At 43.8% G+C, this 22,711-nt stretch overlaps 1 protein-coding gene across 4 annotated transcripts in view; it reads right to left on the reverse strand.

Moving 5' to 3' along the window:
* FOXN3 (forkhead box N3) overlaps positions 1-22,711 on the reverse strand; it is a 304,684-nt gene that overhangs the window by 227,572 nt on the left and 54,401 nt on the right. Inside the window, exon 1 of one of the 4 annotated variants that reach the window (XM_065593510.1) lies at positions 2,367-2,418. The exons of the other annotated variants lie outside the window; for them this stretch is intronic. The gene's annotated coding sequence lies outside the window, so the exon portion shown is untranslated. Of the gene's footprint in view, positions 1-2,366; positions 2,419-22,711 lie in introns of those variants that run through there. 4 annotated transcript variants of the gene reach the window in all.

Consider the following 22,711-nt stretch of genomic DNA (forward strand, 5'->3'; position numbering starts at 1 on the left):
AGGCCCCGCCCCCACTCTGTCCCTTCCCCCAAGGCCCTGCCTTCACTCTGCCCCTTCCTGTCCCCATTCCGCCCCCTTCCCTAAGGCCCCCCACCCACCCACCAACCTCTGTTCTCCGCCCTCCCCCGAGCGCCTCCTGCCAGCCTGGTCGGTGACCAGCTCCAGGGACGCCGAACAGCAGGGGCTGGTGGCTGCTAAGCACCCCCTATTTTTTTTCAGGGGTGCTTGAGCCCTGGAGCACCCATGGAGTCAGCGCCTATTTGAGCTTTGTCCACACTGTGGTTCAAAACATACTAGGTACACAGTTGTGTCAAAATTAATATGCTTAGAATCATAGGGCACATTCTGTTATTCACACCTAAGAGTAACTCCATGGTATCAATGGAAGCAGAATTTGGTCCATAGGCTACATACAATAAGAGTTTTTCCATAAATGACAAACAAGCCTAATTCCATGTGTCTGTATTCTGGGTTTTGCAAATCTACAAGACTCTCGGGTTCAAGAGAAGTTGGGTTCGTTGTACTTCCAATGGTGCTGCATAAGAACATGCATTTCGGACTCATGCACTGACAAGTTGGCCGCAAACGAGAAAAAAGCCATTGTCACTAAAATGCCATTATGAAACAGCCTTCTCAGGACCACATATTTTTTGACCTATTGGACCATACCCAGTTTTCTGGAGAGCATGCAGGTGGCGCAGATGCTAGTGAGACCAGTAACCAAAACAGTGACAAAACTCTTACTCCCTTCAGTGGGACAGGATCAAGCCCCACAGTTGACTGCTAAAGGATTATAATAATCAAGGATGCATACTTGGCCGTTGGAAGCAATAAAAGACTAGATTCTGCCTTGCCTAATATGGCCATCCAGAGGAGTTATTCCCCAAATACAGCACTGGGCATAAGGGAAAAGCAAGGGATACATCTCTGATGCTTACCCCCAAAAGCAAGTAAGCAGGGAGGGAGTAGTGTGGAGTGAATGGAATCATGTCTCCACCCCCTACAGGCTGGCCAGTATAGTTACCCAAATGTGTGGCAAGGGATAAGGAAAGCACACAGCACCCTTTTAAAGGTTTTAGCAAAATACTCCTCCCTTCTCCCCAGTGCAAGAGGGAAACCTCGATGAAACTGTATTAGAAGGGTGTCTTTGAGGCACACAGACTCTCAGTGCTCCCCCTGGTGACAGTGTAGTTCTCCCTGGTGACACCCGTTACTCAGGAATGTGCCTAAAAGCAAAATCTAGTCCACAGTAAGTACATAGTAAATCTGTAGCAAACAGACATTGTATATAATCACTCCTCTCCCTATAACAATAATCACAGAAAAGTTGTTTGGAGTGCATCACTTAGCAATCCATTTTGGTGGACATCAAGTTGGTGGAAAACATATACTTCCTAGAGAAACAAAGATTAAACAGAATTAGTCTACAGTTTTATACTCTCTTTAATTGCTTCCCTAACAGTCAAAATGGTAAGTTAAAGATATAATTTTCCACTGATTAATAACAGACATAACATATTCTGACATTAAAAGAATCAATATAAAAGCAGAACTGCCAACCACTTAAATAAGTTCATAGTGTTAATGTAACAGCTAAAATCTGTGCATCTAACACCTGCTCTAATAAACAGATACAAAGGATTTTTTTCTGATCACTATACATTTGTATGTTATACATTGCCTCCTCCCAAATTCCAGTTCAATCAGTAACATGCTTCTCAAGTGTATATCACTTCTAAAAAACCCTGAAGTAATATATACATAACCTAGTATACGACTTGGTGGCATAAAATAAACCTAGATGCCAATAAAAAGTAACAGAAAATGTCAAAGACAAACCAGGGTCATCTAACATATACAGTACAGTACAGGGAACTGATATTTACAAGAGCTTTCAGAAAAGACAATGGAGTCCCAAATCTTCTCTAATTGCACTAATAATCAGCTCACCTGATCTTTCTCATTTACAACTGTCTTTTCAATGAGACATTAAAGGATTAGTTGCTGTAAAGTCTAAAGTACTTTAAGATTCAGCAATAAATAAGATTTTGTTTTAAGACTCAGCTATTTACAGCCTCTGTATGTACGACAGCAAAACCCAGCCCTCCAGTGACCACATACTTCTTAGAGATTTCCTTGGAAAGGTATTTTCCTTCTCTTTATTCAGCCACGTTTATTTACATTCAATCATATTGACCAAATAAATGAAAACTGCTTAAACGGCCTCCTATAACTTTTCAACTTTGACCATACATTCCAATGTCCAAGTGGAATGCTGCAAACACTTACCCTATTGATTAGATGAACTCGTACAAATTAATATACATTTGAATCCAGAGCGATATTTTAAATTCTTTTACACTTACTTAGTCTAGTGTGTGCTGCCTGCCCACTGATGCGATATCAGAAACCTGCAAGCTACTATTTCTGCAACTGTGTCACTGTAGATAGTCTGAAACATGTACGTAGCTGTTGCCATGGAAACAAACACAGCTAGGGTAGAGTGCCAAGCTGTGTTAATTCCTTCAGCCATGAACCCCAGGGGAACACTAACATTCATCTTCATTCTCCTTTTGTCTCTCACTGCTTTCATATTTTTTTTCACATTATCAAATGATGGACTAAATACATATGGCAACACCTGAAAATACCACTGTTGAAACAATACAAGCCCCATGCTTTATATCAGAGCATCACCAGTACCTACGCCCTGCAAAAACTTCACTTGGGAGGATGGACAACTTCACTTTTTTTGGCTAGGGTAAGACAAAGGGACAAGAATAATGCAAAACACAGTTGCAGAGAAGGGTTTTAGCCTAACAGAACAGCTGTCATGTTGTGCTTGGAGATGCTATAGTCATCTGTTCTGGGCCAGGCAAGAACTTTCTAAAGTGGAACCAAGATATCGGCTTCTCCCTTCTCCCCCCCCCCCCCAAAGTTGTAGTAAACAAGGGGAAGCATGGTCTAGTAGTTAAAGCACAGGCTGGCAACCATGTGCCAACTTCCTGTATGACTTTGGGCAAGTTGTTGCATCTCACTGTGCTACTGCTTACTCGTCTTTGAAGCTGGGATAATATTTCCTGACTTCACTGGGGTGTGCTGAGGTGTCATTCTTTGTGTTAAAGTGCTTTGAGATCCTTAAATGGAGGGGGAGGTAGAAGTACAAAGAGTTCTTGTATTATAAATGCTTACGAACGGATGTAAATTGTAATTAGGTAGAGGCACTTGACAAGGCAGGGGTTCTCTGGGGCCAATTTGTCCTTTCCATTGAGCAGCTGCCTTCACTGATTAGGAGCACCTAGTAACGGTGTGCAAACTGAACTTTGGCCCATATGCTTCCCTGCTAGGGTGACCAGATGTCCCGATTTTATAGGGACAGTCCCGATATTTGGGGCTTTTTCTTATATAGGCTCCTATTACCCCCTACCCTCTGTCCCGATTTTTCACACTTGCTGTCTGGTCACTCTATTCCCTGCTAGTGGGAAAACTGCACAACAGCTATCTGGAAAATGGCATGAAGGCCTAGAGGTAGGCATGGATCAGCGCAAGGAGGCACTTCCCCAGCTACCACCACACATGGAGCAATGCAAAACCAGTGGCCAAGCTGCCATTATCTCGTTGCCCCAACTACGCTCTGCCACTCCCGAAAGGAGCAACACTGAAGATGTGGGGAGCATTCACTCTTGTCTGAGTTTAACTTTGGGTCAGTCCCAGTTTTGGGGAAAGGGGAACATTCTACTTAGTATGGCTCCTCCCCATTACCTCTGGCCCTGCCCACATTTTCCACACCGCCCCAGACTGCATGGTTATTTGACAGAGGTGGAAAGGTGACTTTAACTAGAAGAATGTATCCCAATTGGCCATTTATCTCCCCCACAGGGCTCCACCCCAGATTTCTCTATGGCTTTTCCCCATCCGAACAGCATAGCTGCCTGGGCTACATGGGCCAGTATTCCTACTCATATAAATCCTCTCTGCTTCTTCTGTTTGCCCCAAATTCCAATACCAGCCCCCAAATTTACCAGGTGATGACTTCTGAATATTTTAGGCGTCACCATTAAACATAATAAATGGCAGGCCTTCACTACTGGGAGCTCACCAGGGACAATGTCTGGACTAAGGGAGAATTTTTTCTTTAGTGATTGCTGTATATACCCACATCAGGAGACATAACTCACCTGTAAAGATTTAATTACACCCCACTGCTGGAGTCATTTAAGCGCATCTGTCTGGATGGAATTCACTCGCTCTCTCTTGCATTAAACACACATACAGTAAATGTGTTGCTCCATTTCAATCATCTTTGTCTTGGTTTGCCAGCAGAGACACCCAACACATTTTTAATAGCTAGATGTCAAGGGCCAAATCTGTTACTCACCCAAAACTCCCATGGACATCAGTGAGCAGGATTTGGCCTCAAAAAATTAATTGTCCCCAATGCGTCCCTAAACTCTGTATGTGGGGAGAACCCTTTGCCACTGCTGCAGACAAGGGTGTCAGCCACCTCCCCAGCAGCAGTACCCCTTCCCCATGACTCTGTAGATGGTTCTTGAGCGGTCCTTGGATCTGTGCCTGGCAAGGGAACAGGCAGTGGAAAGTCAGAACAGTAGATGGACACCATATTCCCACTGTTCCTGCAAAACTCGGGATGGAAATGCAACACAGTCTGAGGACATACTGCACTTCTGAGCCCCTTCTCCCACCCCAATCCCCTTCTGCATTGAGAATTTTCCTTTAAGAAGAGTGCTGGGGATCGCCATGATCTGCAGAAGTCCTGGCAGCTGCAGTGCCAGGGAAGCATAAGGCAGAGTGTGTACAGAAGCACTGGGCCTTTGGGTAGATGGCCTGCTTCCCACTGACGTCACAAATTCCATGTGGATCTCAGGAGTTCTGAAAAACAATTGGAGAGATTTCCTCTCTGTTAGTCCCTTCCCCTCGGTTTTCTAATGGGGGGAGAGGGACATTTGGGTCCTGAGTTTTGATGGCTTAATAAGAGGGGCCCAATTGAACACAAATCTTTTAAATCAGATATAGGTGTGAAAGTCCAATTCCCCCTTTAAGAGTTTAACTACCCTACCCAGAACTAATAAACACTGGCCAGTAACGGGATCACAGCCGCCAAATGTGGGTGAGCGGCATTCGTCTGCTCTCTTTGACATTGCAGTGTCATGGTAAGAAAGAATACATTTTAAAGCCCGGTCTCTGGATCAAGAGGGATGTTACTAGAAGATTACACTATAAATCTAATCCCTTATCCCCAATACTCAACAGTTTGGTATTTGAACCAGCCTTTCATCAAAGAAACTGACATTGGAGTATTAGGCAATTTGGTCAATTGATAGTGAATGAGGCAGTCATGTCTATCAATCTACTCAAAGGCAGACTGGTGACTGCTCCTGTCAGTTTCTTCAAATGAGACATCGTATTTTGAGTTCTCAAACAGTTCATTCATCTTTTCACCAGGGTGCACCTTGGTAAAAGCTTCTTACATCTTCCATGATGCCAGTATGAATTCTCTGCTATCTGAAAGTACCTATTTTAGGTACTTGTATGGTTCCCATCACCATATTATATGAAAGCCTCATAATTATAAATGTATTTATCCTCCCCAAAACCCTGTGAGGTAAAGAGAACTCTCCATTTTACAGATAGGGAACTGAAGCACAGAAAGACTAAGTGAGCTGCCCAAGGTCACAGCAGAAGTCGGTGGCAGAGCAGGGATTTAAGCCCAGGTCTCCTATGTCTCAGCTGAGCACCTAACCATTGGACCTTCCTTCCTCCCAAAAACATGGGACAAAGATCTGGACTGAAATATCCCACAAATTCTGGCATGTGATGGGCAGCTATAAGCAGGATTTTGTGACTATAAAAAGTCATCTAATTCCATTAAGGTCCTGTATATGGTAACACAGCCTGATGGAGTAGCCCTCTTCTCTTTCGGTCACAACTAATAGGGGGTTAGGAGCTCTGTGACAGTCAAGCGCTCCCCTTACTCAACACAGGCCAGCACAGAACTTCCAGCATCATAACTTTAAAGAGTCTATGGGGGGAGGAAGCACTTCTCAAAGCATGGGTCAACCAGACTATAGAAAGATATCTTTCTTTTAAATTCAATAGGACTTTTCCATAAGAGTTGGGCCTCAAATGTACAGTTTTTATAAACTCTGCAAGAGGAAGAGACTGCACAGTTTATAAAACTCTTCAGGAGAATGCTGTTCATTCTGTAGGCTGTCTCTCCAAGAGATTTAAAATTCCACCGAATTAAGCACTTCCGGTCTTTCAATGAATACATATCTGGAATAAAACAATGGGGGGAAAACCTGACCTACGGAGTCTGCATGACACAGACTCCAATGTACCTGTATTTCAGTCACTTTTTCTTCCTCGTTCCAGTCCTCTTCAGAGGAAGCCAAAAAAAATAAAAGAAATCTGACATGTTGGGATGGCACTAGGACCCAGATCCTCTAAGGCACAGGCCTTATTATACACACATAAACTCCCCAGTGGGAATCAGGCACCTAAATACCTTAGAGCAGTGGTTTTCAACCTGTGGTCTATGCCTTATATTTCCAAAGGGAAATTTAGAATTTTGTCAGGGTCCACAAATGAAAAACTATTGAAAACCACTGTCTTAGAGGATCTGGGCCTCCATGTCATGACTGAGAAGCACTAAAGGTATGTCTACTCTGCCGCTGGGAGTGTGCCTTCTAGGGTGACCAGATAGCAAGTATGAAAAATTGGGACAGAGTGTGGGGGGTAATAGGCACCTATATAAGAAAAATCCCCAAATATCAGGACTGTCCCTATAAAATCAGGGTATCTGGTTTTCCTTCCAGCCCAGGCAAACAGAATCATGCTAGCTCAGCTCAAGCTAGTGCACTACAAATAGTAACATGGACATTGTAGCCCAAGTGGCAGCTGGGATTCTCAAGGCCAATCGACCCCCCCCCCCCCCGGGTCTGAGCTCGGGTGGCCAGCCTGAGCCTCCGTCCGGGCTGCAGCATTCACACTGCTGCACACTAGCTCAAAATGGACTAGCACATTGGTTCCCAAAGTGGGGGACGTGCCCCCCTGGGGGGCATGAAGAAATTCCAAGGGGAGGTGCGAGGCTGCCTGGCCCTTCAACTCCCGGCCGGGGAGCCTAGCCCCAGTCCCCTCCCTTCCTGTCCCCCGTCCCCTGCAGCCACGCTGCCGTGTGGACAGCGCGGCTTGCGCCCATCCACCTCCCAGGCTTTCCAATAAGTCAGTCCTGCCACTCTGAGCGGCCTGGTAAGGAGGCGGGGAGTGGAGGGAGGGGGGTTGGATAAGGGGCAGGAGATCCCGGGGGACAGTCAGGGGACAGGGAGCGGTTGGATGGGGTGGAGGTTCTGGGGGGGCAGTCAGGAGACAGGGAGCAGGGGGGGTTGGATAGGTGTGTGAGTCCCGGAGGGTCTGTCAGCGGGTGGGGGGTGGATAGGGGTCAGGGCAGTCAGGAGACAGGGATGGGGGTAGGGTCCTGGGGGGGCAGGAGGTCCTGGGAGGGGTGGTCAGTGGACCAGGAGCAGGGGGGGTTGGATAAGGGGTGGGGTCCCGGGAGCAGGGCAGGTTGGATAAGGAGTGGGGTCCTGGGAAGGGGTGGTCAAGGGACAAGGATCGTGGGGAGGGATAGCTCTGTGGTTTGAGCATTGACTAAACTCAGGGTTGTGAGTTCAGTCCTTGAGGGGGCCATTTAGGGATCTGGGGCAAAAATCTGTCTGGGGATTGGTCCTGCTTTGAGCAGGGGGTTGGACTAGATGATCTCCTGAGGTCCCTTCCAATCCTGATATTCTGTCTCTATAAGGCATGATGGTAAAGGAGAGGTGGGGGGCATGAAGGTTTCTCAAAAATTAAAAAGGGGACATGATGCCAAAAAGTTTGGGAACCACTGGACTACCAAGAGTCTGTCTATGTGGACTGGATGGATTCCTCCCAGCTGCAGTGTACATAAGATACTTCTCATTACCCAGCTTCTCAGTACTGAGACAGTCTTAATCCTGGATCACTAACTACCGTTGCCCAGCAGGTATTCATGTTTCCATACACTTTGTAGTGAAAGACTTAAACATCCTGTCTGTTTTTGTTGTACGACCCTTTCAGATTGATTTGGCACTCAACTGTTACTTTGTTTTCCTCTCTGCAGGTGCAAGAAGTTGAGGAGTTGCTGCCTCAACAGAAGAGAGATACCAGGGTTGTGTATTTTAAATGCACTAGTGATGTTGAGGCACATTATTGCTTACATTGTGCCCAGTATTAATTACATTTTATCTAATGGTTGGTTCTTCTTGGTGTTGAATATTGGTTACAACAAAAACACCATTTATAATTCTGTCAAGTGTATTTTTTAAATATAACCTGAAAAGGGAAGGAAAGTGGATATGTGCACTATTTGCTTCTTTCTGATGTATATAAATAAAATACATCCTAAAAGGGTTTCAAGAGAGAGTATGAGAAGAGATTTCAGATCTTGCCTACACTGTAAACCTCCATGGCCACTGGGAAAATTTACAAAGAATTCCCACTAGTGTTATCACCAGTTCTGCTTAACAAGTCTTAGCACCAGACCGGAACTCTAATGTAGACTAATCTTGTGGGGCCAGACCCGTTTTCACCACCATGTTAGTTAAACCTGATAAAATCAAGTCAAACTGATACAGTGGTAAAAATGGGTGCAGCCTCAGGAAGCTTGTTTAGATTAGATTCCCCCTAATGCTACCTTCAGGTCAGTTGAACTAGTGATAGCCGCCATGGGTCAAGGTTTCTAGCCACCAGTGAACTCATACCAGGGAAGCCTGATTACTTGAAGAGGAAAGTGATTTTTATTCAGACTGCTACATTTTTTTGTGTTTTGTTTTCTGTTAACACCTATTTAAACCAAAACACTTGGGAGAAAAGCTGTCTCTTTATTAAATATTTAACACCTTTCCCTTCAGCTGTGGGCTGAGAAAGTTCCCAATCTGCCTGTGAGTCACCATGAAGTCCTCCAACAAAAACAGGGAAGAAAAGATTTGATATTTTTGCAGGGGGGAAAAGCCAAAACCAAACAAAACCAAGCAAAACATTTTTTCTTTTGAAAAATCAAAATAAAAAAACTTGTCAGGCCTTCTTTCTGCATAATGAAGAAGCAAAAAAGGGGCATAATTACTGACCCCTTTTCTTCTCTTTTTATAGATTTTAAGCTCAGAGGGACCATTAGATCTCTAGTCTGACCTCTTACATAACATAGGCCATAGAATTTCATCCAGTTACTCCTGTATTGAGCCTAATAGCTTGGGTTTGACTAAAGCACATCTTCCAGAAGGACATCCACTCTTGATTTGAAGACACCAAGAGATGGAGAATCCACTATTTCCCTTGGTAGTTTGTTCCAAGGATTAATTGCCCTCATTGTTACAAATTTGTGCCTTATTTCTGATTTGGATTTGCATAGCTTTAATTTCCAGCCTTTACTTCACATGCCTTTCCCCACTAAACTACCAAGGCAAAGTTTTGCAAGTGTCCCTCATTGCATCAGAAGACAGACAAGGGGTATACTCCAGAAAAGTAAGGGCTTGATCCTGTGCTCGTTGAAGTCAATGGCAAAACTTCCGCTGACTCTAATGGTGCAGGATCAGGCTCAATATGGACAAGTATGTCTCTGTAGTCTGAGTTGCCATTGTCTTGAATTTGAGTTTTTTTCTCTATTAACAGAGCCTTCCACGGAATTTGGTTACTTTGATCCTTTTATTAATTTGATGAAAATCTTAGGTACCAAATCAGTTGTATTAAAAAAAGCATCTCCCACAGTCTTTAGTTTAATTCTTTTAGGCAGGTATTACTGGATATTTCAGTGGCTGGCTGTAGACAATTGCCAGTTGATTAATAAGAAAGGCCAAGATTCTGAGTGAGATGGAAGAAAGAAAAGCCATGGGATGACCCAAGTGATAACAAAAGAGGATTACGACCAAAAGTTAAGCTCTTCCGGCATTGCTCTGATAAGATAAATACTACTATGTGCCATGCATACTGCAATATGCACCCATAGTGGCCATGTGAGTAACCAGTCAGCCACTTATTTCAATCAAATTAAGATAAATGCACTTCAGCATGTTTTCTTTTTCTGTCCAAATCACTCTGTTCAAAACCCAGATGAGCTAATTTGCTAGCACCTCTGACTGTCCTGTTGCCATTGGCTTAGGCAGCTGTGAAAAAGGTGGTGTATATGCACTTAGATATCTTATATAAACAAACACCCAAAAAATCTTGGCACAGATTAAGGGCCTGATTCTGACCCCAGACTGGTTTTAGATCAGTGTAATGCCATTAACATGCAATGGAGTGACTCCTGATTTAAACCAATGCAAGTGAGATCAGAATCAGACACCAGCTCTTCATTAAGGCACTTCTGAAGCCATTTGATTTAGAAATGCTAACATTCTAGCACTAAAATACACTGCCACACGGTGTTTATTTGAACACAGAAGGATAACTCAAATAAACTTACTCGGACAAGTCAATAACTCAGAAACATTGTACACACGAAAAAAGAACAGGAGTCCTTGTGGCACCTTAGAGACTAACAAATTTATTTGAGTATAAGCTTTCATGGGCTACAGCCCACTTCATCGGATGCACAGGATGGAACATATAGTAAGGAGATATATATACACATACCAAGAACTTAAAAAGGTGGGAGTAGCCCTACCAACTCTAAGAGGCTAATTAATTAAGATGAGCAATTATCAGCAGGAGAAAAAAAGCTTTTGTAGTGATAATCAAGATGACCCATTTCAGACAGTTTGACAAGAAGGTGTAAGGATACTTAACACACGCTAACACTGGCACAGAATCACTGGGATGCTCAGCTGCTTTGAGCTACTCCGGCAATGCAAAGCAGCCCTACTAACTAGTTGGTTAAACTGGATTTATGGCTACTTTATCATCTCTGGAGGGGGTGCATGAAGGAAATTAAAGTTCTTGATTTTTCAGTGCTCTCCTAAATATATTGTAAAAAATGGAAACCAGTGCTCCAAACCACATTTGGAGGTGCTCGGATTCCACTCTGAGGTGCTGTAGTTCTGACTGCATCATCCACACTTCCTTTATGCCCACTAAAAATACTAATCAACAAAGCAGTTGGAACTGCCTGGCTCTAGATTTTTCATTTCCTTATTATTTGCTGACTTTAAAAGTAACCTATGTAACTGTCATTCTAGCTGTGTACTTTATTTCTAGCACAAAGTTAGAATGCTATAATGTGTAAACAAAAATCACATGCTTGGACAGTAAATTATCAACTCTCTTTGGTATCTACAGACAGGAGTCTCAGAGTGAAATCCTTATCTGCTCAATGTACAAACCATCAGAGAGGATACTTATTCAGTGGTTCTTTTATCTCTGATGGGATACTGTACTAGCATATCCTCTGGTAAAGTTAGAGAGCTAATGTAACACAGTGCCTGCACTGAACACGGATGGGAAGAAGTATACAACCTTGGCCACTGTACTGAACACTTGCGTAACCTCTAGACTGGACTACTGCAATACACTTTACCTGAGGCTGCCCCTGAAGGCGATATTATACCTGTATAGCGGGTATAATATGCCATAGCCTGTGTGTTAAAGGGAATATATTTTGGGGATTACATCATGCCAGTTCTTTGCACTGACTACCCATCTAGTAAGTGATAAACTTCAAGCATCTGGCCTTTTTCTTCAAATCCCTAATTGGGCCTGAGCCAAGATATCTGAAGGATTGGCAAAGGCATTTAATGGAGGTACTAAGACTGACAGATCTCAGATCTATTCTCGCTGATCTGAGGCCAGGGACTTCTCAGCAGGGCACCGATAGATTTGGCATTCTCTATCACGAGAGATCAAGTTAAACACAATAAGAAGAACAGGAGTACTTGTGGCACCTTAGAGACTAACACATTTATTAGAGCATAAGCTTTCGTGGACTACAGCCCACTTCTTCAGATGCATAGACAGAAGTGGGCTGTAGTCCACGAAAGCTTATGCTCGAATAAATTTGTTAGTCTCTAAGGTGCCACAAGTACTCCTGTTCTTCTTTTTGCTGATACAGACTAACACGGCTGCTACTCTTAAACACAATATTTACCACCTTGGGGGCTAGAAGCAAGACTTACCTTTTTCAGTAAGCCTTCTTCTAGGACAGAGGGATTGCTGGGCTGCATGACCTAGGAATTGTGTCATCACGCTCTGGTTCTTCCAAAGCAAGCAGTTCAGATTTGTGAGACAGAGGGGTAAAGAGTTTTGTTCCTCTCTTTTAAGGGATTTAGATCTTTTCTAATCCTAACTGAATGACAGTCAGATACATCATAGGGATGGGCTCTCTTTAAAAATGAAATCAGTAGTGATGATGATAAAATAGAATCTATCAGGATGGCAGAGCAGCAGTCGTATGGTGTAGGGCAGGTAATTTAACAGCCTAGCCACCTGAACCCAATATAGGGAGGCAGAAGTGGAATGCAAGCTTATATAGCAATATTTGGTGCAAGACAGGACAAGCCTAATGAATTAAGGAAATGTGATACAGAATGTTCCCATCAGAAATCATCATAATTAGCCTAGATGTTATGGTAATGTATGAATAATAACTAATGACAATAACCAGATAAACAGTGCTGCTACTGTTTTCAGAGCATAAGCAATAACATTCAGGGGAATGCAAAATCTAAAAAGTGTGAATTAATGGCTACCAACCACTAACACCCTCCTGCGCACAGGAGACTAAAAGCAAAATATGAAGCTTAAAATATATACGTTGCTGAAACACTGACTCTAATGTTCAAACTTTGCAAAAACTTTAGCAATCTGTCAAAAAGTTTTTAGGCAAAACCAAAAATTTGCAGAGACCAGCTCCAAATCTTCCAAATCCAAATTGAATACAGGAAAGGAGGCTGACCCAGAGGGCAATGTTTGCCTCCCATCATAACTCACAAAAATATATGGTCCTTTTTTCCACTTCAGTGGCCATTACAAGAGTAGAAAACTATTTGAGTTATTTGCTCTAGTCTAAAGACTCAACTGGCCAAATTCGGATCTCAGTTCTGCCTCTTCCTGTCTATTATTAATGGATGTAACAGAGCTGAATATAATCCAGAATCTGCTGTCATCTGGTATCTGGCAAATACGAATGAAGCATTGGTGTTGCACAGTGCAACAGGGATACACAGGTGCACCCAAAGGCAGAAAGTAGGCCCAGCATCTATTAATAGCCAGCAGATAGTTAAGTATTTGTATTTGTGATCTGATAAATAGATGTTAATGTACCATATAAAACTCATTTATTTTTGAACCTATGAATATGAAAAGTTCACCTTCCCATAACCTCTTAGCAGACTAAAATAACACAGATTTTCTTTCAAAATATTACTAGATTATGATTCCATGATTTAAAGAAGGAGAGAATCTGTTTGCCAGTTTTTAAAATATTAATAGTGAAATGCCAAGACTCATATTCTTATTGTGATGCATTTGTATCTCTCTGAGTAATTCCCATTGGCATTAATAAGTCACTTACGTAAAGCTCTTTGCATCAAGATAACATAATCCAAAGAATCTCATTATATAATGATGATTCTGGCTCTAGAAAAGGCAGTGTCCAATTTCCATCTCTTTCGGCTATAGTGCAGTACAGTGTTTAGGGCTCTCTGTGCACCAGTCAGTGCTGTTATCTAAAAAAATCAAATCATTAATTTTAACTCTCCCTCTCACATGGGGCCATCCCTCTTGCCTCACTCAGGCAAGTATTCCCACTGATTGAAGACTATGAGACTATTCTTGTGAGGAAAGCCTGTAGGTGACTTTTGAAGTATGTTCTAAATGTTGATGGTTCCCATTGGGGCTCACCGATTTCTGTCAGAAAGGAGAGACTCTGATGCTGATTCTCATTTACCTTTATGTTCCTTTAAACCTGTTCCCAGTACGCCCGCTTTCAGGCCTCTTTATGCTGGCAGAACCACATGAAAGGACCTTAGAGGAGAGTAAATGAGAATCCAGGCCTTCTACCTCTTTGTGATAATTTTAACCACCGATGGATCTTTTGATACTGGCACTAGCCATAGAAATGAAGCCCAGCACTAACGAACTCAGCATCCATCAATAGCATTCCTGAAACCCCGGGGCAGGGCCTATGGGGTGCTGAACACCTCAGTGGAGATGCTGAGTGCCCTCAGCTCTCAAGCAGCTTTCAGGCTTATCCTCATGCCTCCTCTTCTACCACAAGCTTTCCCTGCTCTCCGTCTGGTGCTGCATTGCCTGCCTAGACAGCAACAACTTGTTTCTAATTTCCCAGCAATTCTAGCTCTGATACAACAACAATGCCAAATCATTTGAGTCCAATTAAACCTCCAAAGGATGATTCATCGTAAATTGAACTGTGGTTAATTTTGGTTCATTATCACATATTCAACTCACACTTTCCAAGAATTTTTAGTCTGAGCTCCATCTGTAGGTTACACACCCGGTACCGTTACAAGTGTAGTAAGTAAAATGAACTGAGAGATATGCCTGGGAGTTTTTATTTATTTATTTTTCGTACAGCAGAAAATTAAGGCAGGTAAGAAATCTTTTTTTTTTAATAAGATTGATCTATTCATCACATCAACAATAAGAAACTCCAGATAACATATGAGCCAGAGGAAACTCCTTTAATTTGATGGGTCAACTCCTGGATAAAAAATTTGCTTAGGGCAAGGACAGGATCGGAGAGATTTAAAAAAAATATATTTTTATTTAGTATCTTTTTAATAGGAGACTGAGCTGCTGTACAAATGGATAGCATTGCTCAAATGATATTCTCCTTTATTTAGGCAGAGCCAAATTCTCCAGTCCTGGTTCTGGCAAGGCTCCCATTGAATTCAACAGGAGTTTGGCATAGTGAAAACTGAATAAGGAGTATAGGACTTTGATCATCTTGCCATTCTTAAGGTCCAAGTTCCTTATTTAATTAAATATGTCCAATTCTACAATGTGTTCAAATAGTCATAATCTTCATGAATGGCAAAACAAAACAAAAAACTCAGCTTTGAGACTATACAAAACTGGCACTGTGATGCCAGATTGTGCCATCATCAATTCTTATTGCTCCAGGTACCCTAAGTGTATTTAAAAGATCATAACAGTTACAGCCCAATTGCCACTGGGACTCCAGAGCAGGTGCACTCATCATCTAAACAGAAGCCTCAGTGAAAGCAATTTAAATTGAAATTGCGACAGGATTTTCAGAATGTGAAAGAGATCCATTGTGAACAATTAGTCTCCAAAAACCCAAAATTAAAAAGCATATTCCATCCATTCTTGTATGCAGTGCAATTGTAGCCAGGTCAGTCACAGGATATTAGAGAGACAAGGTGGGTGAGGTAATATCTTTTATTGAACCAGTTTCTGTTGGTGAGAGACAGCTTTTGGAAGCCAAGGGCAAGTCATGCCTGAACAACCTGATTGCCCTCTATGATGAGATAACTCGCTCAGTGGATATGGGGAAAGCAGTGAACGTGATATACCTTAACTTCAGCAAAGCTTTTGATAGGGTCTCCCACAGTATTCTTGCCAGCAAGTTAAAGAAGTATGGATTGGATGAATGGACTATAAGGTGGATAGAAAGCTGGCTAGCTCATTGGGCTCAACAGGTAGTGATCAATGGTTCGATGTCTAGTTGGCAGCCAGTATCACGTGGAGTGCCCCCGGGGTCGGTTCTAGGGCCAGTTTTGTTCAACATCTTCATTAATGATCTGGATGATGGGATGGACTTCACCCTCAGCAAGTTAGCAGATGACACTACGTTGGGGGGAGAGGTAGATACGCTGGAGGGAAGATAGGGTCCAGAATGACCTAGACAAATTGGAGAATTGGGCCAAAAGAAATCTGATGAAACTCAACAAGGACAAGTGCAGAGTCCTGCACTTAGGATGGAAGAATCCCATGCACTGCTAAAGGCTGGGGACCGACTGGCTAAGCAGCAGTTCTGTAGAAAAGGACCTGGGGATTACAGTGGATGAGAAGCTGGCTATGCGTCAACAGTGTGCCCTTGTTGCCAAAAAGGCTAATGGCATATTGGGCTGCATTAGTAGGAGCATTGCCAGCAGATCGAGGGAAGTGATGGTGAGGCCACATCTGGAGTACTGCGTCCAGTTTTGGGTCCTCCACTACAGAAAGGATGTGGACAAATTGGAGAGTCCTGTGGAGGGCAACGAAAATGAGTAGGGGGCTGGGGCACATGATTTATGAGGAGAGGCTGAGGGAACTGGGATTATTTAGTCTGCAGAAGAGAAGAGTGAGGGGGGACTTGATAGCAGCCTTCAACTACCTGAAGGGGAGTTCCGAGAAGATGGAGCTCAGCTGTTCTCAGTGGTGGCAGATGACAGAACAAGGAGCAATGGTTTCAAGTTGTACTGGGGGAGGTCTAGGTTGGATATTAGGAAAAACTATTTCACTAGGAGGGTGGTGAAGCCCTGGAATGGGTTACCTAGGGAGGTGGTGGAATCTCCATCCTTAGAGGTTTTTAAGGCCCAGCTTGACAAAGCCCTGGTTGGGATGATTTGGTTGGTGTTGGTCCTGCTTTGATCAGAGGGTTGGAGTAGATGACCTCCTGAGGTCTCTTCCAACCCTAATCTTCTATGATTCTAGGTCTGGGAAACTTACTCAGAGTGTCACAGTTAATACAAGATGGAACAGATGGCACTAGAAAAGGTTCAGAGAAGGGCAACTAAAATGATTAGGAGTTTGGAATGGGTCCCATATGAGGAGAGATTAAAGAGGCTAGGACTTTTCAGCTTGGAAAAGAGGAGACTAAGGGGGGATATGATAGAGGTATATAAAATCATGAGTGATGTGGAGAATGTAGATAAGGAAAAGTTATTTACTTATTCCCATAATACAAGAACTAGGGGTCACCAAATGAAATTAATAGGCAGCAGGTTTAAAACAAACAAAAGGAAGTTCTTCTTCACACAGTGCACAGTCAACTTGTGGAACTCCTTACCTGAGGAGGTTGTGAAGGCTAGGACTATAACAGCGTTTAAAAGAGAACTGGATAAATACATGGAGGTTAAGTCCATTAATGGCTATTAGCCAGGATGGGTAAGAAATGGTGTCCCTAGACTCTGTTTGTCAGAGGATGGAGATGGATGGCAGGAGAGAGATCACTTGATCATTACCTGTTAGGTTCACTCCCTCTGGGGCACCTGGCATTGGCTATTGTCGGTAGACAGGATACTGGGCTAGATGGACCTTTGGTCTGGCCAGTACGGCCATTCTTATGTTCTTATGTCCTATGTAGATGTCCTTCGACCACCTGATGAAGTCCGACACCATGAGTTGCCGCATCAGCTGAGCGTAGTGTTGACCGACTCCACATTCTCTCAGCATTCACTCGTTACTGGGGTCCCATGCACTCAGGGCGTGAGTTTGGACCTCATAGCCCCTACCTCTCAGGGTGTCGGCCAGAGCGGCATATTTTTCCAGCTTTTGACATCAGGCATCATGGAAAGCCAAGGTTCTGTTTTCGAAGGGTACTGTGACATCCACCATGATGATCTTCTTCTGGTCCTCGTTGGTGATGACAATATCTGGTCGCAGTTGGCTGTCCCTTCCAGGGATGGCGGAGTTCATTGCAACCTTCCCCACAGGTGGCGGGATGGCTCTGACCAGGCAATCTTGGATGGTGTTGTGTCACAGCTGCTGGAATGGGGCTTGCAGCTACACAGCATGTGGGTAGTGTCGTTGGCATAGCTGCACTTCCTGCATTGCTTGTCCCGATTCCTGTGGTGGACGGCTCCGTTCAGCTGGACGCAGTTGACCTGAGCCCGGTGGCTGAACCTCTAGTTGGCAAATCAGGTGAAGCTGCCCCCAGGGGGGAAGTGGTTGCTGGCGTTCCACTTGCACGTCACCTCGAAGGCCTTGCCCTGGTCTGGCTTCTGTTTCAGGGTTTCCCCATATTGGCAGCAGATGGTATCCTTCAGAATCCTCTCCAGTGTGGTTCTGGCTCTCGGAGTGATGATGGTGCCCTCTGTGTTCTTCACCTGTGGTTGCACTCCTGTGTGGGTGCACTTGGGGTGAAGAAGCAGAACAATCTCTCCTCCAACCCCCCCTTATATCCTGCACTGGCCAGATCTGCAGTGGAGAGCACAGACCCCTCCTAGAACCTGTATGGGTACTAGGGCCCAGGTCCTCAAAGATGGCTCCTAACTTCCACTGAAATCAATGGAAGTTAGGAACCTAAATACCTCTGAGAATCTGGGCCTAGGTGATTGAAAGGATGAGACCATTGCTCCCAGCCTCTAGTCTGTGCAATCCAGAACCGGATGGAACTGCACAGCCCAGCAAGGTTCCGCACACACCTACACCTAATCTGTACATAGCCATTCAGCAACTCCCCTGACCATGGGCAGAGACCATGACTCCATCCCATCTGAGTTTTGGGGGATGATGTTAGGGGAACAATGTCAGCCTAGTGGAATTCTTCCAGACAGACGGAGGTTGGGTGGACCTCAAAGGCATCTCTTAAAGCTCTATCAACCAGGAGGGAAGAAGGGACCCTGTCAGGCCAAAGAATTTCTCTTTCCCTTGTGGCTGCTGTGAAGAGATTACTAAAGGCCTAGTGAATTATTAACCTCAGGAGACACATCATGTGTGGAGAGAGAAGGACTAAGTGTTAGGAACTGGGATGCAGGAGTCAAGGTCTGGTGAGCACCGCAAGCATCCAGATTAGGGAACGGAGGCAGGGTCAGAGCTGGAGTCAACTACCAAGTACCAAAGCCACAGGGTTGAGCCAAAGTCCAGACCAAGAATCAAAGCTGAGGATTAGAGCCAGGGTCAGATACCAAATGCCAGAGCCAAGGGTTGAGCCAGAGTCAGAGCCAGGATTGGTAGCCAATGGTCAGGAGCAAGGTGAATGGGCAGCAACCAGGGAGAGGCAAGTATCAGGAACAGAGCGGGAGCTAGGAGCGAGAAGCAGATCAGGAACAGAGCAGGAATCAGGAACAGGGTTGGACCAGGATTGCAGCAGGAAGCAGGCAAGAGCAGAGTCCAATATAGCAGCAGCAAGAAGTCTGCACGGTTCCTCAGACAGTCCACCCAGCTCACTTCCTAGCTTAAGTAGCAGGTGTGCACCAATCAGGCAGCCGCAGGCCTTGGGTGCACCAATAGAACTTCCTGTGTGGACTGACCTTCCAGTGAGATGCTGCTTCACCCATCTTGCTGGATGGAGACCAGGGAATGTCAGTGAGCCAGGGCCCCCACACCCCTAGGTTCTAACATGCACCCTTGGATCCTTACATCATGATCGATAGGTAAACTTTTGACCCTGGCACCTCCACCCACCCCAACAGCTCTTCATCTCATGGAGAAAAGGCCTGTTTCCACTGCTGCCCACACCTGTTTATCAGGTGCAACCTTTTTTCAGAATTACTTGGCCCAGCATACAGTCAAGTTATGAGGCAGTAAAGGACCAACATGGGCCCAAGATTTGGCTCTGGACATGACAAATTATGCCTTTTTGAGTTGGTGCTGACAGGTACAATATTGCTGAAAGCCACACAAAAATCTCCACTAGTGTCTATAGTTCCTATCAACTTTTCACAATGCCGTAGGAAGCCAGGATTGAAAGCCATAGGAAGGAGCAGCGTAGTAAATGGAGTGTAATCAATTTATTCTAAAGTTCATTTTAGTTTATATACCAACTAACTGGGACAGTATGCAGAACTGAATGAAAGTTATGGGCGCATACTTAGATTCCTGACTGCAATAAATTTGTAATTTTATTACAGTACTATATCTGTCATAACAGTACCTTGCCTGCAGCTATTGCACCTTGCACTGTGATCCCATCAGATATTAAAAGCCAAGCAAGGTTGGGATAGTAAAGTAGTCAGAGGAATTTTTTTGGAATACTTTGGTACTGCAGGAATACCTCTAGGCCAGTGATTCAGTAGATGGCTCTCTTTTTTCGGAGTCAATACTGATCCAATGCCCCAGTAGCATGTTAAAGGGCTCTTTTGCACAGGTGTTTCTGCTGTTAGAGGATATGTTTGGCAGAGGTCCTGACCACTTGTTTCTCAGATGTAGAGTGTACTATTTATGGGCATGGATGGACCATTTATCTTAAGTGCGTGCAAAGCACTATGCCCCCCCCCTTCCACCTCCACAAACATTGTTTTGGGGGCTAGAACTCAGTCTTCTTTCCCCCGTCCACATTGCTCTTTGTAGACTTCTAAAAGGTAGAGGATAAACAGACCCAAGAATGTCCCTTTAAAATGAAGAATATGTTTTTCAAGAGGTGTTAGTTGCATCTTTTAAGGGGAAAAAGAGAAGAGGAAAGAAAAGCCACTGGGAGATACAGGGGGATGAAGTCTTACTTTTGGGCCCAGCAAAACCCAAGGCCTTGGGCCCCCTATTTCAAGGGAACAAGAAATGTAAAGGAAAAACTGAGCTGCCATTCAAAAAAAAAAAAAAAAGTTTAGCACCTTTTCTTATGAAGAACCTTGAAAATATAAATTGATGCAAACTGTTCACCAGGCGCAACTGGAACCAGCAACTGGTCTCCAGAGGAGGGCCGTGGGGAGACATTTCTGATGTATCATGCATCAGTTAAGTTTGATGTGAATCCAGAGAATCATCTCACTAACCCACCCTAACATCAACTCAGTAGCAGCATTGTGCACAGAGAGCAATGTGACCATGTAACCAGAAACTGGATGTGTTACAGGATGGGGCAGTGGTTAAAAAAATGTTTCTCTTGCTTGCCCATGAAAATCAAGACTGTCTCTGATCAGATGAGTTCTGCTTTAACAACCCAAATCTTAACTCCATTTTAAACCATGTTTACAACACACAAGTCACAATTATATTTTAAAAACACTCTTCCCTCCAAAATCATAGTCCTGTGTTTAAATATGAACATCTAAAATGACATGTGTCCCTAAATCTCCAAAACCTAAATTGATATGCAAGAAGTTTACAAAATCATCAAGCAAAAAACCACAGCCACGGGTCACATCATAGCAAAACAAAAGAAGCCAGCTAAGCAAACAATGCAATTGCAGGATTCTATTCTTATTTCAACTTGCTTAGGTCTCAAACTTTATCCACCTTAGAACTCATACTCTAGATCCAAACCATTTTTTTTTTTAAATCACCATTCAGACACCTAGTTATTAAAAAGGATACACTTTATGTAAGGTCTAGATCAGGGGTCGGCAACCTTTCAGAAGTGGTGTGCCGAGTCTTCATTTATTCACTCTAATGTAAGGTTTTGCATGCCAGTAATACATTTTAATGTTTTTAGAAGGTCTCTTTCTATAAGTCTAGTATATGTTACTAAACTTGTTGTATGTAAAGTAAATAAGGTTTTTAAAATGTTTAAGAAGCTTCATTTAAAATTAAATTAAAATGTAGAGCCCCCCAGACTGGTGGCCAGGAACCGGGCAGTGTGAGTGCCACTGAAAATCAGCTTGCGTGCTGCCTTTGGCACACGTGCCATCGGTTGCCTACCCCTGGTCTAGATTTAAAAAAAAAAAAAGGATGCCATGTTGACATTATTGCTGGCAGACAAAAAACCATGTTAATTTCAAGTTTATAGCAACTTAGGGGAAAATTTATGATCCTGCTCCAAACTGAAGTCAATGACAATTTTGCCATTGTCTTCATTTTGGAGAAAGTATGAGCCTATGTGTCCCAAATAGAAAAATAACAGAAGATATTAAGGAAGCTATTTTTATTGTGGAACCTCTGTGATGGTGGTACAACAAATAAAAATATCAGAACAATAAAATGTACTTTACAATGGAAGTGGGATTAAACAATGTATTACAGAAGTTAGGGCTTATCTACACTACAAAATTAAGTTAATTTAAGTTAAATCAGCATACAGCCACTACAGTAATTAAAGCAGTGGTTCATGTCCACACTTGCTTCTTCTGTCGGTGGTGTGCGTCCTCACCAGGAGCACTTCCACTGACTGAAGTGGAGCACTGTGGGACTCTGGGATTGGCAGCCTCAATTAAAGGCATGGGACTCATAGCTGGCCCCCACAGTTGTCAGGTAGATGCCAGGTTCACAGTTGGGGGCCCCCCTACCCCATTGCCGACAGGATGGAGCTCTGAGTCAATGTGCAGGGCTCATTTCACTGACATTTTTGTCAGTTTCATGGCTGCTATTATTTCACATTTCAGCTCTGGTTTGGCTGTTAGCCTGAGGGGGGGGCCCCTCGCCAACAGCTGATGTAAGTAACGCAGTGTCTACAAAGACACTGGGTCACCCTAACTACAATAACATGGAGGTGGAAGTGCAGTTATTATGTCGGTGTAGCAGGCCACTTACTTTGATGGAAGCAGCATTGTAGTGTAGACACTGACATAATTAGGTCAGCATAAGCTGCCTTACTTCGACCTAACTCTGGAGTGTAGACCAAGCCTTAGAAGTGAGGAGGGATTTAAACTAGGTTTGCTGGGGAACCGTGACCTAAGCCCAGAGGTAAGTGGTCAAGTGGGATACTGGGAGGAAACACAATGAGGAGGGTACAACAGGGGAGGCCTCCTGATCCATACTGAGAAAGTAGGGCAATCGGCTAGTATCTTATATGCCTGTTCCCGAACCCAAGAAGCCTGGGAAACAAGCAGGAAGAACTGGAAGTCCTGGCACAGTCAAGGAACTATGATGTGATTGGAATAACAGAGACTTGGTGGGGTATTTC

The sequence above is a fragment of the Chrysemys picta genome, chromosome 4 (assembly GCF_011386835.1).
Source record: "Chrysemys picta bellii isolate R12L10 chromosome 4, ASM1138683v2, whole genome shotgun sequence".
Classification (NCBI taxonomy): Eukaryota; Metazoa; Chordata; order Testudines; family Emydidae; genus Chrysemys; species Chrysemys picta.